This window comes from Passer montanus, unplaced genomic scaffold (assembly GCF_014805655.1).
Source record: "Passer montanus isolate IOZ18808 unplaced genomic scaffold, ASM1480565v1 scaffold10, whole genome shotgun sequence".
Lineage (NCBI taxonomy): Eukaryota > Metazoa > Chordata > Aves > Passeriformes > Passeridae > Passer > Passer montanus.
This window is the reverse complement of record NW_024356505.1, coordinates 4,870,191-4,889,959: the sequence shown is the minus strand read 5'-3', so window position 1 is coordinate 4,889,959 and position 19,769 is coordinate 4,870,191.

Below are 19,769 nucleotides of genomic sequence, written 5' to 3'. Positions count from 1 at the left end.
GAGAAATTTTTGCTTTTTTTAGCTTAGCACAAACTCTAAATTTTCTCTTTTAGTTTTACCACTATGTGGTAGAGCCTGTGGTCTTCCTTGTGGTGCGTCCTTCATTCAGCCCCACTGCACCCATGTTTTCCTGCCTACAAACATCATGTAAAAGCTCCTGCTGGTGACCCAGCTGCAGTGGAGCTGTGTATGGATGGGGTGTCTGTCCAGATGTCACTGCTGGACAGACACCCCACATTTGTCCCCCACATTCATTGTGAAGGGTCTGAAGAATTTTCTATGCTGAATGCAAAGTGGAGAAAAATTAAATTAGTGCAAATATTAAGACACTAGTGTGATTGCATGAATATTTAAGAGCGTGTGTGTGAATTTGATGGCTAAGTGGCCACCAAAGGAAGAGAGAAAATAAACCCTGACTACACTGCATCACAGGCTGTAATAGCTACAGATGAGAGACTGCTTTGTATTCCAGTTTTTCAGAGGGTAATAAGGAGCCACCTGTTTGAAAAGAGATAAACATGCTGGATCTTCAACCATCCCATTTGGGAACATTGATGTTTAAAGTGAAATGTTTATTGGCTCTAATGAGGTTGATGCAAAAGGGTGTTGGGTATTTACATACCAATTTCTAAACCTCCAAAAGAAAGGTGGTGATGTCTGAAAGCATAGAATGACACCCACAAGCACTTCTCTGGTTTCAAAGTAACACTCTTTAGAAAAAAAATGACATCCCAGATATTTATTTTTTTTTAAATGCAAGAGCAAAGAAATTTGCAAAATAATTAAGAAGCAAATAGCCTAAAACCATCAAGGAGAGTAGATTTTTAAGAGTTAAAATGTTGTTGTAAGCTTCTCTGTACAACCTACCATTAGCATTAAAAAGAAGAATTGGTCACTTACATGGTGGCAGGCAGAAGGAGCACAGTTCTTTCCTAGACAGTGAGACATACCAGGATAGAAACACTTTGACATTAGAGCATTAACAAATCTGTGAATGATTAGCCAAGAAAAGAAATTTGGCTGATTGTTTGTCAGTTCATTAACCATACACTGCAAAGTATATGGCTATTGTCTCCTTGCAGTCAGAACAGGGTGATACAATACAAATAATAAAGATAACAGATGATTAGCCAAGAAAAGAAATTTGGCTGATTGTTTGTCAGTTCATTAACCATCCACTGCAAAGTATATGGCTATTGTCTCCTGCAGTCAGAACAGGGTGATACAATAAAAATAAAATAAAGATAACAACCAGAAGACCTATTTCACTATGTGGATTGTGCACTTGGTCTTGTAAATCAATTTTTGCATACCTGGTCTCTTTGCAAGTGATATCTGCAAGGTGAAGAGACAAAGTGACACACATCTAAAATAAATTGAATTAATCTGGAAAATAGGCTCACTACCATTTTTTTGATCCAGAGCTTACATAAGACAAAAACTAGCCTTGTGTCACAATACAAATGTCAGTGTTTTAACTTTTCTATGCACAACTGAAATGAATTTGATTTGGCTAAGCATGTGCCCAGCTTTAGACCTGTGCCTAAGTCCTGTTTTTAGCAACTAAACACTGCTTACAGTACCTTGCTGAGTCAGGGATTGGATTCAGTGCTCCCATAGATAGGCAGCCATATGCCGGGCACATTGTGGTATACAGTGCTTAATTTCCCAGGGGAAAATAAACCTCGCAGAAATTTTTCTTCATCAGGCCTTTTATTAGACACTGCTAGATCTGAATCCCAGGAGAATGTTTTCCTTGGCTCCAATGGCATGTACCCTCCTAGAAAATATAGGAATTGCCTGGGCACACTAGCACCAGAACTGGTACCAATGCCAACAGCAAACCAGATCCTTGCTTGCATGTTTATTAAACAATGATCAGGAAAATATGTGATCACTACCTATTCCTATTTAACTCAAGGAAAAACCAAACCCACTTCTGAAAGGACACTGCCTATGATCTTCTTGCCTTGAAATGCCACTCTCCCCTTCCCACTGGTGAACAGGCAGTTGCTGCTGGTGTAGGATGATATACTTGAGGGAAACTTGCTGATTGCTGAGATATAGGTGACTGTCCCACATCAAGGTCACCCTTCTCTTTTCTTTCATCTTCCATCATAGATGTGTGATAATATTTTTTGAGCCAGGATTTCTCTTGCCATATTCATGTGTAGCAGCTACACTGGGTCATCATGACAGATGGGCACCAGAGACAAAATCCAAACCAGTTTAGTTCCTAATGATTTATTTCTTACCCTAATGTTGAGAAAAATGTCTTCCTACTTTTCCACCTTTCCTTAACTCATCTTGAAAAGAATTAATATCCTGAGATACACTTGCATTCAACAGGCCAAGGGAAGGGATCTCTGTCATAGACCACTTTTAACACAGATTATTATTACTGTAATTTTCAACTCCCAGGCATTTTAATCTACAGATTACCTTGCTATGCCTTACCTGCCTCTCAGAAAGTGATACAGATGACCAGAATTTTCAAGTTTCTTACTGATTTTCCAGTAAAAAGTAATTTACACAGCAGACTTTGCTTATCACTTATACATGCTCTATACATAATTAGCTTTCTTATGGTTAGTAGATTCAAGGCAGAAGAAATCTGCCAGCTGAAGACAAATGGAATGCAGCAATAAGGTAACAATCAACTCACTGTCTCCAAAAAAGGCTTTGGAAAGAGGCATCCACTTGTGAATGGAGAAAAAAATTCACCTTAAATATAGGAAAGCATAAGCAAAGTAAAGATTACCCTTAGAGGCAATGGACCCTTGGGTGATAAAAGCCCTGCTCAGTCATGACTAGGAGCTACTGCAGGGCAGGACCAAGCAGCCAGAGGGGAAGAAAGTGCTGCTTCAGTCCATTTTGCTGTTGGGAGAAAAAAAACCATCCATGGAATCATTCATCACCAAGGAGGGGGTTTTAGGTGACCTTCATCCATCTGAGAAGACAGGACATCCACCTGGGACTGATCATAGACCAAATACAGACTCTGTATCTATGCAGGCTCCTGTTTCGCTACACACCCAGGTGTGGAGGAATTAAGGCCTGATCTGCAACACAAAGTTAATCACATACTCAGTCTTCTTCAAAGTGTGGAATTTTTCTTGCGAGCTCCAGGGTTAGCATAGTCCAAATCAAATCATTAATAAAATTTAGTACTAGTCCTGAAAACATTGAGCATCTCCTGTTTTGCCATGCTCCATACGGCTGTGATTTCATCATACATAATGTCTGGCCACAAAACAGGCTTGCAATATTGCTGGAATCCAATCCATGGCTCTGCCCTCCTGTTCCCTCCAGCTGTGGCTGCTGATTTCTGCTCCTATACTGGGAAGAGATAATCAGGCTGGGATGTCAGAGGACACATCAAACCATGTTAATATGACCACTATCTTCATGCCTAGATGTTGCTTACTGAACCAAATGATTTATGAGGAAGAAAGAAGCAAGATGCTCATGCAAATAATATCAACGGAAAAACAGTGGCACACACATTGCAAAGAAGGTCAATGTATTAGACCAAACAGGGTTCTTGTCTCCATATCTCAAATATTTTTAATCTAAGGCTTTATAAAAAGATAAGCCTGCTTCATCTCTTCCAAAACAGCTTCTTCCAACACTGCAGAGAAAAATCCCAACTTTGAAAAAGAGTAACACAAATTAAATTGTATACACTGCAGGGATTTATCAATCTGTATCATCAAGGGAGAAGAAAAAGACAGACAAGCCATCTTTGTCTAACATGCTGTAGTGAGAGAATTGTCATTGTCTTTGGATTCTTTTATAAATAAAATAAATATAAAAAGACAAGTAATTTTCTCACCTAATTTTCCTGTAGAACTGATAATTAAGTGTTGTTGGCTGCATCACCAGCACACATTTGTGATAGTTGATTTAGTGTCTTTGCACATTTAAAAGCTAAAAATTTTCTCTTTTCCTGAGTAAAAATACTTGTTTCATGGCCTTTTATCTCCTTCAAGTAATAAGTCAGGTTTATTTTTTATAACTCACCATCAGTGAAGTGTTGCTTTTTCAGAAATCTTTCATGTGTCTAGGTCCTTGCTGAAAATTAATTATTGTGTATGTTGTGGAATGACTCTCAAATATTAATAAAGATGCAAGATGCTAATCCATACATTTTTAAAGTATACATTACAAAGACAGTAGCTTGAACACAAGGTCAAAGTTGAGAGGGATAAACCTCTGATTGGGTGGAAGTCCTTAACTCACTGTGATGTTTTGCACATCCATTAGTTTATCTTCTTAAGTGGGAAGTGTTGAAACTACAACTAAGACAATACTGGACATGGGAATAAACCATCACCTATGTGGGAAGTACTTGAGGCTTTCCTCACAAATGTGTCCATCCTTTTAGTGTGGTTCATCCTTCCCACAGCAGCAGCAGCCTGGCAATATTGTATTGCTGTGTCAAAGCTTCATGTCTCAGAGCTATGCAAAAAGAAGACAAATAGTTTGGACACAAAAAGGAGAAGGTTTAATTTAAGGTGCCCAAGCTGGAAATAGACAATCAGAGTCTTTGACCAAGAGATTTTGCACATTCTCAGAATTAGGTGCAGCTAAGAGAACTCCTCTGTCCTTTCTCAATGATCTCAGCTCTGGCTCTGGAAGACAAATCCTTCACACTGTGATGTTAGAATGTGTCTGGATGTGTCTGACACTCCTCTCTGACCACACTGACTGACAGGCTTTCAAGAAAAACAATGTCTCTATGTAAATCAAGGGCCCCAACACCTGTGCCAGGGCATCCAGCACCTTGCTTGCAGGCACACACCTTTCATTCAGTTCCACTTATTTTGGTACAAAAAGAAAAAATAACCTCCCCCAAGAGGTGACATTAAAATAAATTGTGTTTAAACTGAAAGAAAGTACTTGTACAGTTTTCCCCAGTGTGAAACCTGTTTTAAGTTAAACCATTGAAACTTTCCTGAGTACACGAGGCTTTGAAGAATGCCTACATACTACCCATGACACCGCAGATTTCAGCACTAACCCACAGTAACTCCCACGTCATGCACACAGTAACACAGTGCTTGCAAAATTGTTGTCATTTAGCAGTCTCTGTACCTAATCAAAGCCTGCACACACACATACCAAACTATGACCAGAGCTAATGATATGCCATGGGGTCATTTTTGCCACCCTGAGTTGGCAAGAGACATTAAAGGAGACATTAGAAGAGCCTCTCTTGAAATGGCCATGTAAGAATAGCCATAAAGGTAGAAAAATTACATCATGTGTGCAAGTTTTCTCAAGAAAGAAAGTAATGAGATAGGACCAAAATCCTAATATAACTCTCCTAGCAGGATCAGTGTTGTTTCTGCAAACTCTATTGCCTGAATATCGCACTGTAAGTCCTTGACTTATTAGCTCCTGCAAGTCCCTCTGGGGTGATTTAGGAGGTTTATGATTGTATGTCTGTATATGGAGGCCTTAGAAGAGATGGGAATTTTATGCAAGCTTTGCCACCACAGTTTGCAACCTGGAAAATTAAACATCAAGTGCACCTTCTGTTAGTATTCTGGCCCTTGGCAATGGTATTCTGAGTAATCCAGTATTTACATACATATATAGTTTTCATTTTGGCAATTAAACATCAGGGACCCTGAACTGAAGCCCACAGCTGCCTCAAGGACAGAAAGCTATTTTGACAGCAGCAACTGGCATGGGCTGAGCATGGCAGCACTTTCTCATCTGTCCAGCTTTTACCTGTGCTTGCCTGTCTGCCACTAAGCCTGAGTGTCAGTGTGTGCAAAGCCCTGGCAGCAATATAATATTCACCAGTGATGCTTCAAAACTCAGTCTTTTCAAGACTAACTCTGGCATCTTATAAATTCCAGATAACATTTTAAAAGGCATTTCTAATGAAAGGCTTGTTATTTCCCAAGTAGAGACAGGCAGCCCCAGCTTTCTCCTTTCTGTGTCTTGCCTTTTTCCTTATCACCATTGTGTAACAACCCAAAAGATACATGACATTTATCACAACACTTCTCATCCATTCACCTGACAATTAGAAATGCCCAGTGGATGGGCCAGAGGCCTGGTATTTATGTTTGTATTTTCGAGTTTCAGCATTTCTGTAACCCTTTGTTACCACTAGCAGAGCCAAAAGTCAGCACTCACCTCATACAGCAAGCACATCCATATCACTAAAACACAGGATGGAGAAGGAGCTTGGATGTGAACTCTGGTTTGTGTAAAGAAGCACTCACCTGTATTTTCTGCCAGCTGTCACATCACAATCAGTTGCACTTATCACCAGGAAAGGTTTGTCACAACCTCCTCTCCCTCTTGGAAGACAGTCCTGAGTGTGGGGCAGTGATGAAACCTGCTGTTTCTTTGCCCATGGACAGCTAAGGCCAGATCGTGCTCACAGCAAAACCAGACTGCTACTGTTTAAGAAAACACATCCTGACTACACTTCTAAACAAATTATAATACTCTATTTTCTTTTCATACCTGGAAAATTTTATTGGCCACCACATCTCCCCACTGGTGATGCAACTCCATTTGCAACCCATTGCTCATGACCATCCTCCATTTTCAGGTGCATCACATGGGCACATCTCGCTCAAGTAAATCAGGATGACTAGAATTTAAATAAACAGAATTATTTAGGGCAGAATTTAAATGAAATTATACAAATTATTATGTGTTTATGGCTAGATCTAGGGCCAACTGAGCTACTAAGATCACTACTCCTGAATTTATTTGTACAATAAGTAAGTATAAGAAAAGCAGGTTCTTGCTTAGACATGTCTGCAAATAACAAAACATCATTAACATGCAGAAGACTTGTTACATTTCAGTGCATTTGATTTTTGAGCACCAGGCTGGGTTTCTTGCTTCCCAGTCTCTGCAGCCCTGCCATCACCACTAGTTGCAGGAGAGGCTGTTTTGCAGGCAGTGGCATTCCCCTGCAGAGGCTGTAACACCACACTGCCCAGAGGCACAGCGTGTTGATTGAAGCATGGTCTCTATGTGTCATGTGTCAAGGATGATATGTCACCAAATCAGCCTTGCATCTCCACGCAAGGTGTTGAGATAACACTATCAAATCATGGCCCCGTGACTGTTTTTTAGTGTCTAATACAACAAATGACTATAAGCTCACTCTGGATTAATGTCGGTGTCATGAATGTTTACTAATGCATATCAAAGCCGGGATCAATGCCAGGAAAGGATTTTAAGTGTAAGTTTACAATGAAACACAGACAGAGAGCTGTCTTCCCCCCTCCAGCACAAATTACAAGCAAGTTTACACTACATTGTGCAAGGGCAGAGGGCAATATTCCTGACACATTATTGAGAAAACAAAGCTTCCCTTCCTTCTTTCTGTGAAAGAACATAATTTTGGTTATATTGGCTTACTGCTTGAAATCGTAAGATAAATCACATTGTGGGCAAGATGTAAGCTCTGGCTTGCCAGTGGACTGGTTACACATGTACTTACAACTCTCACTGAATGACCCACACCATCCAATTGGACATCATGGTTTTTTTCACTTCTCTTTTTATCACGTTCCACAGCTGGACATGTCTTCCTAGACCCTTGAAAATTGTCCATGATGTGTCCAGTGCTGGTGCAGCAGATGCAGCAGCATTCCACCATCTGTACTCACAGAAATTCCCACCCTCTTTCTGCAGGTTCCCCCCAAGCAGCTGCTGTTTCACAGGGTCCCATAGCTCAGGAGTGAATGCCAAAGGATGCAATTTGAAGGCAATATGCTGTTGCTTTCAGTTTTAATATTTTGCCCTTGCTGCTTTGAAGGGCTTTGAAAGCTTGACTTTCAAATTCTTTTCTTCATCAAATGGCAATATTTATTTTAGCAAAAGGGTTTGGGGCAAATAGGTTAAAGGGAGAATCTTCCACTTGTAACTCCTTTTTCCTAGAGGAAAGGAGGAAATTCCTACTTCTGCACTGGAGCCTAAACTCTGTATGGGCAATTCCTGACCTGCTGGACATCATAGTCTGCTACACAGGGCCTTCAGCCTAAGCAGGCGGGAGCACTGTGGGGTGTTTCATGGGGCCAAGGCATATGAGAGACAAAGGACAGACTCAAGCCTTTCCTCTTTCATGCACCCTCTCTGCAGCCAGGTCATACATCCTTTTGCACGTGCTGAAGCTGGCCCAAAGTGGCTGGGACCCCTTGCCCAGCAGCATTTGGTGGGCAGTATTGCCATACATCATGTCAGGCTGCATACAAGTAAGGCAGTGTCTGAGCCTCACACACATCTGTAGGAACCTGAGCACTGATATCTCACTTCAGCCTCATCCCAGATATGTGTTTGTGCACGTATACATTTTCACAGCCTTACAAATGAACAGAAAGTATGGTTTTTTCAAGCGGTGATAGTGTCACAAGGAAGTGGCAGACTTGGGGCATCAGCTCCAGTCTATCAGCCTGAGAAGCCCCTGCCCTGTGCATCACTACTTGCAGCTGATCTCAACAGGTACATGCCACTCTCCTCTTGGGTCCTCACCATTGCAGCAAGTCCAAGAAAACATGTGTAAGCTGGACCTCTGGGAATTACAGACATCTGAGGCACACTGGGTGTTGTAGGTGTTACTGCCCCTGCCTTTCTGCTCTCACCCCAAAAGCAGGCAGCAGATGCTGACTCACACCTCACCAGCTCCCAAGTTACAGCCACTGAGGAAGGAGAAAATCAGCTTGCAGGAAGGGGATGGTGTGTGAAGTGTGGCTGCAAATACTGGCCTCAACCTAGCGCTGCTGTGGCCAAGGAGCCAGCCAGAGCAGCGGAGCAGGACAGCAGCAGCCTGTGCAGCCCCACAGAGCTGCGGGCAGCTCTCAGCTGTGTCAGAGCTGGGGCTGAAGCAAGTTTCAGGCAGGTTTAAGGCAAGGTGGTGTCGCTGTGGCTGAAGGTCCTGGCTAGCAGTGAAGCCGCATGCTGCTCTGAGCCATCATCTGGCCTGGCCAAGCTTCCTTGCCTGTTGCTGAGTAATGCAACAGCCTGCCACAGCCCCATGCCTTGGTGTTCCCATCTGCAACCCAGAGTCCATAAAACTTCCCTTCCTTCATGGAACATTGCAAAATGTTTGGACCCAAAGCTCTAGCTAAGAGCCAGCATTACTGGTGTTCAGCTGATGATGCTGAAGGTAAAACTACAACAACCTTGAACTTGGGGAAAGGAGGAAGGAAAGAAAACCTCTTCATGTGGACTCATGCCAGCACCACAGCTGAACGCATAAATGAAAAAGATATTCATTTTGGAAAGGGTGGGCACACTGAGGCCATTGCAGGGCAAAGCAAAACAGCTGAGCTGTGACCAGCTAGCAGCCACAACTGGCAGCCACAACTTCCCCACTCACAGCAAGGCACTCTTCACCGAGAGGCAGCGGTGGCTAAATGGCTCTGAAAGAATCCAAGAAACAAATTGTGAGTGGACAGCCAACCTCCTTTGCTGTGAGCGAGGCACTGGCACAGGAGGAGCTGGCACCTGACGGGATGGGCACGTGGGCTGGGTGCCTCCACAGGGTAGCAAGGGGAGGGCAGAGCCCTGCTCTGGGAGTCGCCAGGATGAGAAATGACTGCTTGTCCAAAGTATCACTACTACCACTTAAGCCACTCCTCTCTGATGTACTGTGGTTTCTTTATCCAGCACCTGAGTACACCAAGCACAGGAAGCACCAGAGGCTGCATGATGTTTTTAATCTATTAATCTGTCCTTGCAGCAACCCTGGGTTTAAAGCAACTTAACTTTTGATTTCTAACAAAACCAGCCGTTTACAATCCAGACTGCCCGAATCAGAAGAGTACAAAACTTGAGCTTCAATTCCCCCCACCACCACCCCTCGCTTTAATTTCCTTCAGCAATTTATCACCTCTTTGCAGCTCACACATACAGAACAACCAGAAAAATTTCTTAACACCCCTTTGGCAACCCACACGGAAGCAACTGCCACAGTATTTTTTTCATTATTGTTTTCAGAGCCTATGGCAAAGAAAACCTTAAAAAAAGAAAAAAAAAGCACACAAACTAAACTAAGAAAGAAAAAAACCTAAGTACTTACCTTCCACAGGCAAGACGTATGCAATGAGTGTGAGAATCCACATGAAAGGGCAAAATATTTTTTTTTCAAACAAAATTTCCCTGGAAAATATATTGAGAATAGGATCATTTCCAAATATGTATTTACACTACCAACATACATTTGTGCTTGTCCGTGCATCTGCTACATAGTTATAGAAATTATTTTATATGTAGTAGAGAAGGTGTTGCTTCAAGTTTCACATAAAAGCAGGAAAATGGGAAGTAAAATTCAGTCCCTTCTCCAAATCCACTAGCACTGCATATTAATTAAATATTTTTTCTATTCTGTTGCTCTGGTCTTCCATGAAAATCAGACCAGACTCAGGCAGCCTGTGTAATTTCAGGATAGATGGAATTGCCCTTGTTATTTCCCATTCACACAGCAAAGGATTCTCTAATGAGGTGAATACTTGGGGCTCAGGCTTTCCACGGCCCCATAGCCTATATTCTCATTTTACAGTGCTGTGAAGTGGTGGTAAAATGATGCCTTACTAAATGGTAGTGTTTTACACCCACTAACCCAACTCTTCAAAGCGGCGTTAATGACTATGCAGAGTGCAGAGCCAGAAGAATCAGACCGTAGGTGTTTATGGCCAGGAAAAGTGAGAGCAAGCGCAGCTCGCTGTCCTTGCAGCGCTGCAGCCCTGCCACGCAGAGGCTTGTGCAGCTCGTTCAGTTCTCTGCATGACCTGCTTGCAGCCAAGCAGCCTTCTTTGGACTGGGGTGGTAGCTATGTCTTCTCTAATTTGCTGTTTCATTGACACGTTTTGTGGCCAGGATTTGATGTCAAAGGCCATAGCGCTTATTCAAGAGCCATCTTCCCTCACCATGCCCAGCTCAAGGATACATTTAAACCACATTAAATGCTAGAAACAAATCCAGCCCAGCTTCGATACCACCATACAACAGACCTGTTATCGCCTGTCCTTTGGGCTTGTAACCCTTTCATCATCGAGATTCATCCCTTGCATCCCACACAAGTGTGATCAGGTTAATTAATACCCTTCACTCGCCCTTATCATTGTTAACTCTGTGCTTTGCTGAGATGCATTTCCATGAAACTACATCAAAAAGCAACAATATTATTCCCAATCCATATTTCTTCATTAGGTCTGCTGACAGAGCACCAAGCAGAAGCACCCCACTGTTACTGATTGTTGTACAGACCTGTGTCTCTGTTCAGAGCTTCTTGTCTGACTTTCAGATCACAAGTTCTCCAAGGTTCTGAGTATCTTTCTGTTGGGAATCTGCCAGTCTGCTGATATAGTGGAGTCCCGACCTGAGAGCAAACACAGACCAATCTTTTATCTCTTATATAGAGAGCATGTAGAAGAAAAGAATTCTGCCCAAATAAACTAGTTTTCTCTGAAAACTTTTGTTATACTGCAGGGTGAATACTTTACATGGGACAGGTAATGGTTCCCATTACCCTTTGCTCCTGAGACTCTTTTCAAACACCAGTCTATTGCAGAGGAAAAAAGCATTCATGTGGCTGCATTTTGCTCCCACAACCTCTCAGTATGTGTCAAATCCCCTTTCTTCTATCTGTGCCCTTGATGGGCTTGCAGAGCCCACTGAGAGGAGACTGACATGCAATCCACTAAGTGCCAGCATTGCAGTTCCCTGCTGTGCCCTATCTCCTGCACACACAGAGACATTTGCCAGCTTGGGGCAGTGGTGTGTTGGCACTGGGGTATCAGTTCCTCCTTTCAGAAACAGGAAATATAATGGTCATGTTATTTTTCTATTACTGATGGCCCTACAGCACCTTTCTACTGATGGCCCTACAGAACTGTTAATGTGCAATCCAAACACTGCCCACTTTGCTTATAGACGAGTTTTCCTCTTAAAGCCCCATGTGCTTTGTACCAGAAATATGTGTGTGCATGTGAATTTCTACTGCTAATACCAGAGGCAAAAGGGAGTGTACATGTGTGCAGGTGGATGATGCTTGCACAGTAAACCTTATGCAATCCAGAATAGAATATGGTACCAGTCAGTCATTGTGTCATCTGCCTTTTTCTTTTCTTATACTACACATAGTACATTTCCAGAAGTTCTTCCACAGCCTCTCCTTCTCCTCTTCTTGGAGAAGGAGAGGGCTTCATCTACTTAGGCATCTTATTAAGACTTCTAAGCTACCTGCCTTAAATCCTCTTTAGGAAGTATTCTAAACTTGGTTTATTTCTGTCTTCACTCCAGGCTGATTTCAGAATAATTATTATTCCTGAGTTTAGAGTGAAAAATCAAGTAATGTAATTTTGCTGCAATGCAAATTCAGAGTAACTGACCCCCTGGGGCAGGCTTAGTGAGGGATTTGATCCCGTCCACAAGGGAAGAGGGATAGCACCAAGTGGCCAAGTGGCAATGGTCATGAGATAAGGTATGGAGAGGCAGGAGGCAGTCCTCAACACCTCCGGGTGCTCAGATCATGCCCATCACTGCTGTTGGCAGGAAGGGTCACTGGAATTGACACCAGTTTGGGAACAGACAACTCTTTACAACTACCCAATGGAATTGATGCAAAAATGGCTTATAACCAAAAATTCAGTAGTGCTGCAAAAGGTGGATAAATTTGCACTAGAAGAAGAAGACCAGGTAACATTGGCTGTGCCCTCTACCCAAGGAACTGCTTCTGCCTACACCACCAGGCTTCTGACAGGGCAGCTCACAGGGACACCCCAAACTAAAGAAGCTGCACTGCTCATTGCTTTTACTTTTTCCTTAGTGTAACTGCATCCAAAAAAGGCTCTTGGTAGAATAGAACTGCTGTTTAAAAAAAATCACACTTCAAATCAAGAGTATTTTTCTGGTAAGAGTTGCTGGAGTGTGATCTTTAAAGCACTTTACACTTGTGATTCTCCTCTGTCGTGCTCATCCCGCACCACAGCACTGCAGGAATCAGGAGCACTCACACAACATCAGTAGGCAATCTTCCCTGGTCACAGCATGTGCCCAAAGTGTATATTAAACACCCATCAATATTTGGCACGAGGACACTATTTGCCATCCCACTGTCACCCAAAGACATTTCAGCTTTAAAGCCATACCCGTACAGATTTAAATTAAACCTGCACCTATACAGCTTTAAATTCAACCTGCCAGGGACTGCTTTTGGCCACTGAGGCCAGCCAGCACAGTATGGCCTGTGTCTATGCTACCGGCTGCTCTCCTTTTCCAAAACCTGCCTCCGGTCTGGTCACTGGGAATGGCCCGTGCTGGCTCCCAAGCACTGCCTGCGACCTGCTGGGAGGGCTGCTGCCTGCTTGGACCAGGTAGCAGCACAGATGACTGAGTTCCCGTCCCAGGGATTTTCCCTGCCGCTGTTTTTTGACTCAGATGGACGCAGACAAGGTGTCTGCACAGACTGCAACACGTGCTGAAGATCTGCGCTTACGTTATTGCACAGAAGGATCAGGACTCCATAGGTTCGGGTCACTAAACAGTCTTCACAAAGAACAGTTCAGCACAGTCTTTACACATATGATTGGCTATGAGTCAGGTAAAATCTGGATAAAAAATCCTTTTTCTGTGCTTTTCTATAGCAAAGTGGAAGGCCAGTAGGAAATGCAGGTCCTCTGGATGCCCCCTGCAGCTTTGCAGCATATGTGTGGTACTCATCATGATGTCCACACAGTATTTAACCAGAACCTGCCCACTTTGAGCATGAAGATGGTGTCCCTGCAGGTCTCTCATGTCCCCTCAGTGACTTGACATATCTCTCAGTAACTTATCAGCTCTTCAGAGATGAGGAAATGGAGAAACCACAGAAAAATACAACAGCAAGGAAAGCTCTCCAGGGGAAAATAATGATTTTTACTAGAGCAATTAAGACAGCTGGAAATAATAGATTTAAAAGAAAATAATTTTGAAAAATTGATGTTTCTGAAAGGTTATCCCTTTTCCCCAGCTATCACTTGACCTAGTAAAACAAACTGCCTCCTCTTGCTATTTTCCATAGAGCCGACTAGCTGTTACTGTCAAAATTAATCTCACTCTCTGCAGAGGAGCAGATCACCTAAAAGAACCACACCTGCTGCTTCTAGACATGATGCAAACACTTCATACCAGTGCTAGAGCAATCTGCCTCCCTTTCCATGGCATAATCCCATGAAATCAGAACAACTTGGGGAGTAACCAGCCCAGCTATTAAAACCCCCATGTCTAAAGCAGGGAGTAACTTCCCAATCCATTGTGTGGGCATCATGTCTGAAGACAACAAAGTCCTACTGGCTGGACACACATGAGATTAGATTAGATCAGATCAAATTAGATTTGATTAGATCAGAATTAATTCAAGATGGGTGCTTTATTATCTCTTGACAAGGTTCTTGCTCTCCTGCTGGGTTTTAGGGAGCCATGAAACATCTTGAATGTTTAGAAAATATAAATACATTTGTATTCTGCACAGACTTTTTGATTTTGTTATTATTAAAGATTTAAGAGGGGATTGAGGCGGAAAACCAAATTTTAATCCCATTCAAGAGAGATGTACTGTATTACCAACAGTGTTGGAAGTGCTAAATGCCAATATCACATGGAAAATTTTTTAGCTGAGGAAAGATGCACTTGCAGTTTAAGAGACAAATAAACAGTGCATGTTTAAAGATTCTCAGAGCAAAAATAAATACCTTCTGAATACAATGATTCCTCTCTCAGGACATGGCTATTTGTTTGCACCATACAAAACCAACAGCAGGGTCTGAAATAGCTGCTATACTTCTGTTCTGAAGGTTATTAGAGCAAGTTTTTGCGTATCCTCAGACTTGATGCATCAGTGAACTACAGGAAACTTCCCTTATGTTTAGTATTGTGCAGACTAAGTGTTGAGTTCTTATTTACTTCATGACAGGATTCCTCAGCCTCCCCTTGCTCTCCTTTTTTCTGCTGAAGTAAGGGCTCAAGTCCAGGCACCCCAGGTTCTCTCAGCAGGCCTGGAGGCTCTCACTACTCTCCCTGCATATGAGGGGAAATGCCATGCTTCTGGTTTTTGCTTGGGAGCTGCCAATGAAGAGTTGAGGGAAAAGGCAAAGTGCACACTGCTCATTAGGGGAAGAAGGAACACTGAACTTTCTGAGGAAGTTTGCTTTACATACTTTATACACTTTTAATGCACTTTTAATATACATTATATACTATACAGCTGGATTTTTAAAACTGTCACATATACACATGTAATAGCTTCACTCTTGTGTTCTCCATATCTCCTTATCCCTGAACAAGTTTTCCAGAGTTGAATAAGAAATAACTTCAAGGCTCATCCACAAACTATCTGTTCTATCAGGGAATAAGGCCATTAGATGCATGTGCAGAAAAGCAGAATGAAGGACATGGCTGGAAGGTTTTCCAAATATTCTCAGGCTCCTTACTGTCTACAGAGGGCATCAGAGAAACAACTTAAGCCACTTAAGTGACTTAAAAGGCAAAAGCAAAATAAATTCTTCAAATACCACTGATGTACAGTGATGGGGCTATTCAATCAAGTCATCAGTGGCCTCAGGTTTATCCTGAAGGCACATCAGATCCAATCAGCTTCCTAACTATCACTGGCTTTTACAGATTTCTTACAGGAAACAAAATAATTAGACCATATTGGTGCTGAAACTATTCTTTTGGGGGTTGCTTCTCATGAATTGTTTAAAAAGTTAACTTCATGGTACAAGTTGTTTTTCTGTGTTCTTGGAAACCCATGGTCACAACCACAGATAAATTTAAGTGAGTTCTAAATACAAAGGCACATCCACATTTGTGTGCTAAGAATGGTTCAACTTAGTAAGAGGAAAAAAATTGAACCCAATTTAAGATATTCTTGGGTTTTCTTCTGTGCTTTATTTGTTTTGCTGGTTGCAGTGCTCCTTCACCATTCATTAATTTTGGAGTGGGTGAGGCAGACTGCACCATCACTCAGTCACATTTCAGGGAAGTCGCCACTGGGATGGCACACCTGAAAACATCCCTCCTTGGGCTGTCTCTTCAAAACCACTACAGGACCACAGTGGTTTTTGTGATGTTCAAAACAGTTTAGTCTCTTGTGAAAAAAAGATGGAAGAGGAATGTGAAAGGCAGACACCATCCAGGACACATACCAAGCAACATCCAGAGGCTTACTTTGGATTCTCTCCCCTGTCCTGCACAGCATGGTTCACATCCATCAGATACAACCTGCACACAGCTCTGTCATCCACACCACATTTTGACTGAAGCTAGTAATATTTTTAGGAACTGGGTATTAACCTGCATTTCTATGGATTTACCTTTTCCTGCAATTCTCGCATCCTCTTGGATAAAAGGAGAAATAATTTTTGAGAAGAATTTAACCATTTTCACTGTTCTTGTGAAATACTGCAGCCAGGTGCTGCCCTTCATATCTGTGTACAGGCACTGACAAACAGCAGCAAAGGCAGAAGTGCAGATATAGAGATAACATATGGTCACCTCAAAATTTGGCATCACTATTGTCTATTGAAGCCACTGAGATTGCTTCCAGTGAGTGGGCAGAGGATTTCAGATATGACATTTAAAAGGCACAAGCGAGAAGCTTTAAACTATAATGTGTTACTAACAGAGTTAAAGCAGTCTGACAGCCCCTAGCAGACATGAGGCAGCCTGGGAGCTTTGTCTCAGCTGCTTTCCTCGGCCTCCACCTGACAGCAGCAGCCCCTGAGCCTCAATAGGTACAGACACAGCTCCTGGGAGACATTACTGGGAATGTGTTTTGCTTTTATTCCTGCTTTAAGTTAAACTCTTTGCCTTAAGCAGCCATGGTGGCAGGTGACAGGTTTCCCTTTATTTTGCCTCAGGTGAGGGTACCAACTACTAAGTTTCAGAGGCAGCAGATTTGTAATGTGAGTCACTACAACAGCACTGGTTTAAGCTATTTTGTCATAAGTGTGGCTTTTAAACTCTGGTGGCATAACTTAAAGCACAAGAGGGGCAACAGCCTCGTCCTGAGTAGTTTAAGTGACTAAAAATGGCAAACGCATTGTCTATCAGCACTGGCAAACTGAAATAAGGCCACAGCACACTCTAAGTCTGGACTGATGGTGCCAGTTTGGGTGTGGTTTGCTTTTACAAAAAAAAAGCATCCTAAGACTGACACTGTGCTATGCTATCACATAGTAATAGAAGTCACTATGTCCTTGGAGGTAATTTTGCTTCAAAGATGTGCAATGTAGGGAAAAAGAAAACAAAACCCAATAGGAAAATCACCTAGAGACAGATGGTGACATGGAATTGTAAGATCATTGAATGGCCTGGGTTGAAAGGGACCTTAAAGATCACCTAGTTCCATCTCCCCTGCCATGGACAGGGACATCTTTCACTACACCAGGTTTCTCAGAGCTCCATCCAACCTGGCCTTGGACACTCCCAGGGATGGGGCATCCACAGCTTCTCTGGACAACCTGTTCCAGTGCCTCACCACCCTCACAGTAAAGAATTTTTTCTAACATCTAGTTTAAATCTACCCTGTTTCACTTTAAAGCACACCTTGTCTTGTCACTATGTGTCCTTGTAAAAAGTCCTCTCCATCTTTCTTGTAGGCTCCCTTCAGATACTGGAGACCTGCAATTTGGTCACCCTGAAGCCTTCTCTTCTACAGGCTGAACAAACCCAATTCTCTCAGCCTTTCCTCATAGGTGAGCTTCCCCATTCTTCTAATCAACTTGGTCTCCCTGCCCTGCACTCACTCCAGCAGGTCGATGTTCTTCAATGTGATGTGTAGAACAGTCCATACAACCAGGTCTTATCTCATTCCTCTAAAGCCAGTTTTAAACCTGGAAGAGGTAACCATGCCAGAGGAGCCTTATTTGTCACAGACGGATGTATCAGGAAGATATCACATGCAAGTGCAGGTATATCAATATAAATGCACCTTATAACACACATGCTATTTCCCTTCCTCAACCAGAGTTGCTACAAAATCATGACAGCCTTTAATGTGACCTGAGCCTCTGCAGGGAGGAGTATTACTTTAGCTAGACAAACTGACCTTATTATTCCCTGTACACTTCAGCAGCTTAAGCACCTTGTCAAGTAGATTTTTAGCAGTAGAGGGCTCTTCAATTTAGCTTGTAAAGGCATGACACCATGCTATGGCTAGAAGCTGAGGGAAGGTTCTTTTGGATAATACCCAGTAAACAGGACTGGATTACCAATGTTCACTTCAATAGCATTCTTCATTTGCTAATTTATCATAGCTTTAAGATTCCTCTGGCCACATGCTCCCCTCTGTCCCCCATTCAAAGTTAGAGTTAGAGTGTGGGATCTGCCTCAGATCTGTTGCTGATGGGTTTTTTTTTTGTAGTCCAGCCCCAGCTGGTCTGGTGGAAGCAGATCCTACTGCTGCAGCAGATGATTCTGATCCCTTGGATTTGCCAAATCCTACTTCAACTGACAGCATGGTCACATGCTATCTGAGGAGGTAGAAGCCACTAGTGAAAGACAGGGTGAAGAGGTGACACTTTAGTTCGGTGTTGTTTGCCCTTTGTTTTTATCCCTAGGCAATAGACAAAATGAGTCAGGATAGACCTGAATTTAATTATTGCACTTCACAATAGGAAAAGTGATGAACTGAAAATGTGCTTGGTTTTTCTTCTTTAAGCTTTAAATCAAACACAGCTGAAAAATATGATCTAGGTCAAACAGATATTAGAAATGGCCTCAAATTAATGTCCTTATGTTGTCTATCTAACGTCCATCTATTAATCTAAAGATAACTGGAAGGTATGAGAAAACCTTACTGTTCTTGTACCAGACCAGTTACTGCAACAAAGAAAAGGTGTTTGTTGAAGAAGTCTTAAGAAAGACAAGTGAGAGCTTGCAGGTGATGATTGAGGAGGTCCATCCCGCTTCCTTGGCAGTGAATGTGTAACGAGTATAATGCTGCTCTAACTTGGCCCTTCAGAAGAAACTGGACAGCTGACATGCAACTTTGTCCATTTTACATCACTCTCAACTTTTTCCAGACTAATTTCTGAACTTCCAACCAAGATCTCAGCAAAAAGCTGAAGTGTTTTTGAAGACTGGGTAAAATTACCTGCAGAGAGTTCAGAAGCTGGACTACCTCAGCAATGTGTGTGGGGTGGCATGGAGGCACTTGCACACAGCAGGATTTTTCAGAAGTTATGTTATTAGTCAAAAGGTTATGAGTGGGTGTAGAACTTAGATTTAAGCAAACATGAGAACTTAGATTTAAGTGAACTTAAGAATTTAGATTTAAGTAAAGTTTGTGTTTTTTATTCTCTTTTGTTATTCAGCCTAGCAATAACCAGTAGGAGTATATTGCTTTATAGAAGATTCTGCAATTGCAACTTGTAGTAATTTTAGAGTGGTAAAACAGTAATAATGAAAAAGACCAGCAATGAAGCAGAGGTGAAGCAAAAGGACAGATTGCAGCCCTTTCTCTTTAAGATAAGTTGCACTGGGCTCTGCTCACTTCTCTGGGTAAGTCCCAGCCATTGTCCTTTGCTCATCCCTACCTTTCCCTTGCAAACTCTAAGCTCCGTTAAAAAATAAAGCTCTTTCTGATGTCATCAAGCACAGTGATGGGTTTGTACAACAGCAAGCATTATTTCAAAAGCCAGGTCCCATGACTTCTCATTGAGCTGCTTAGTAGAAGTTTCCTCAATTATGTCTGAACAGGTTGCTTTTGTACCAAAGTGAATTTTTTATCAAAAGAAAACAAA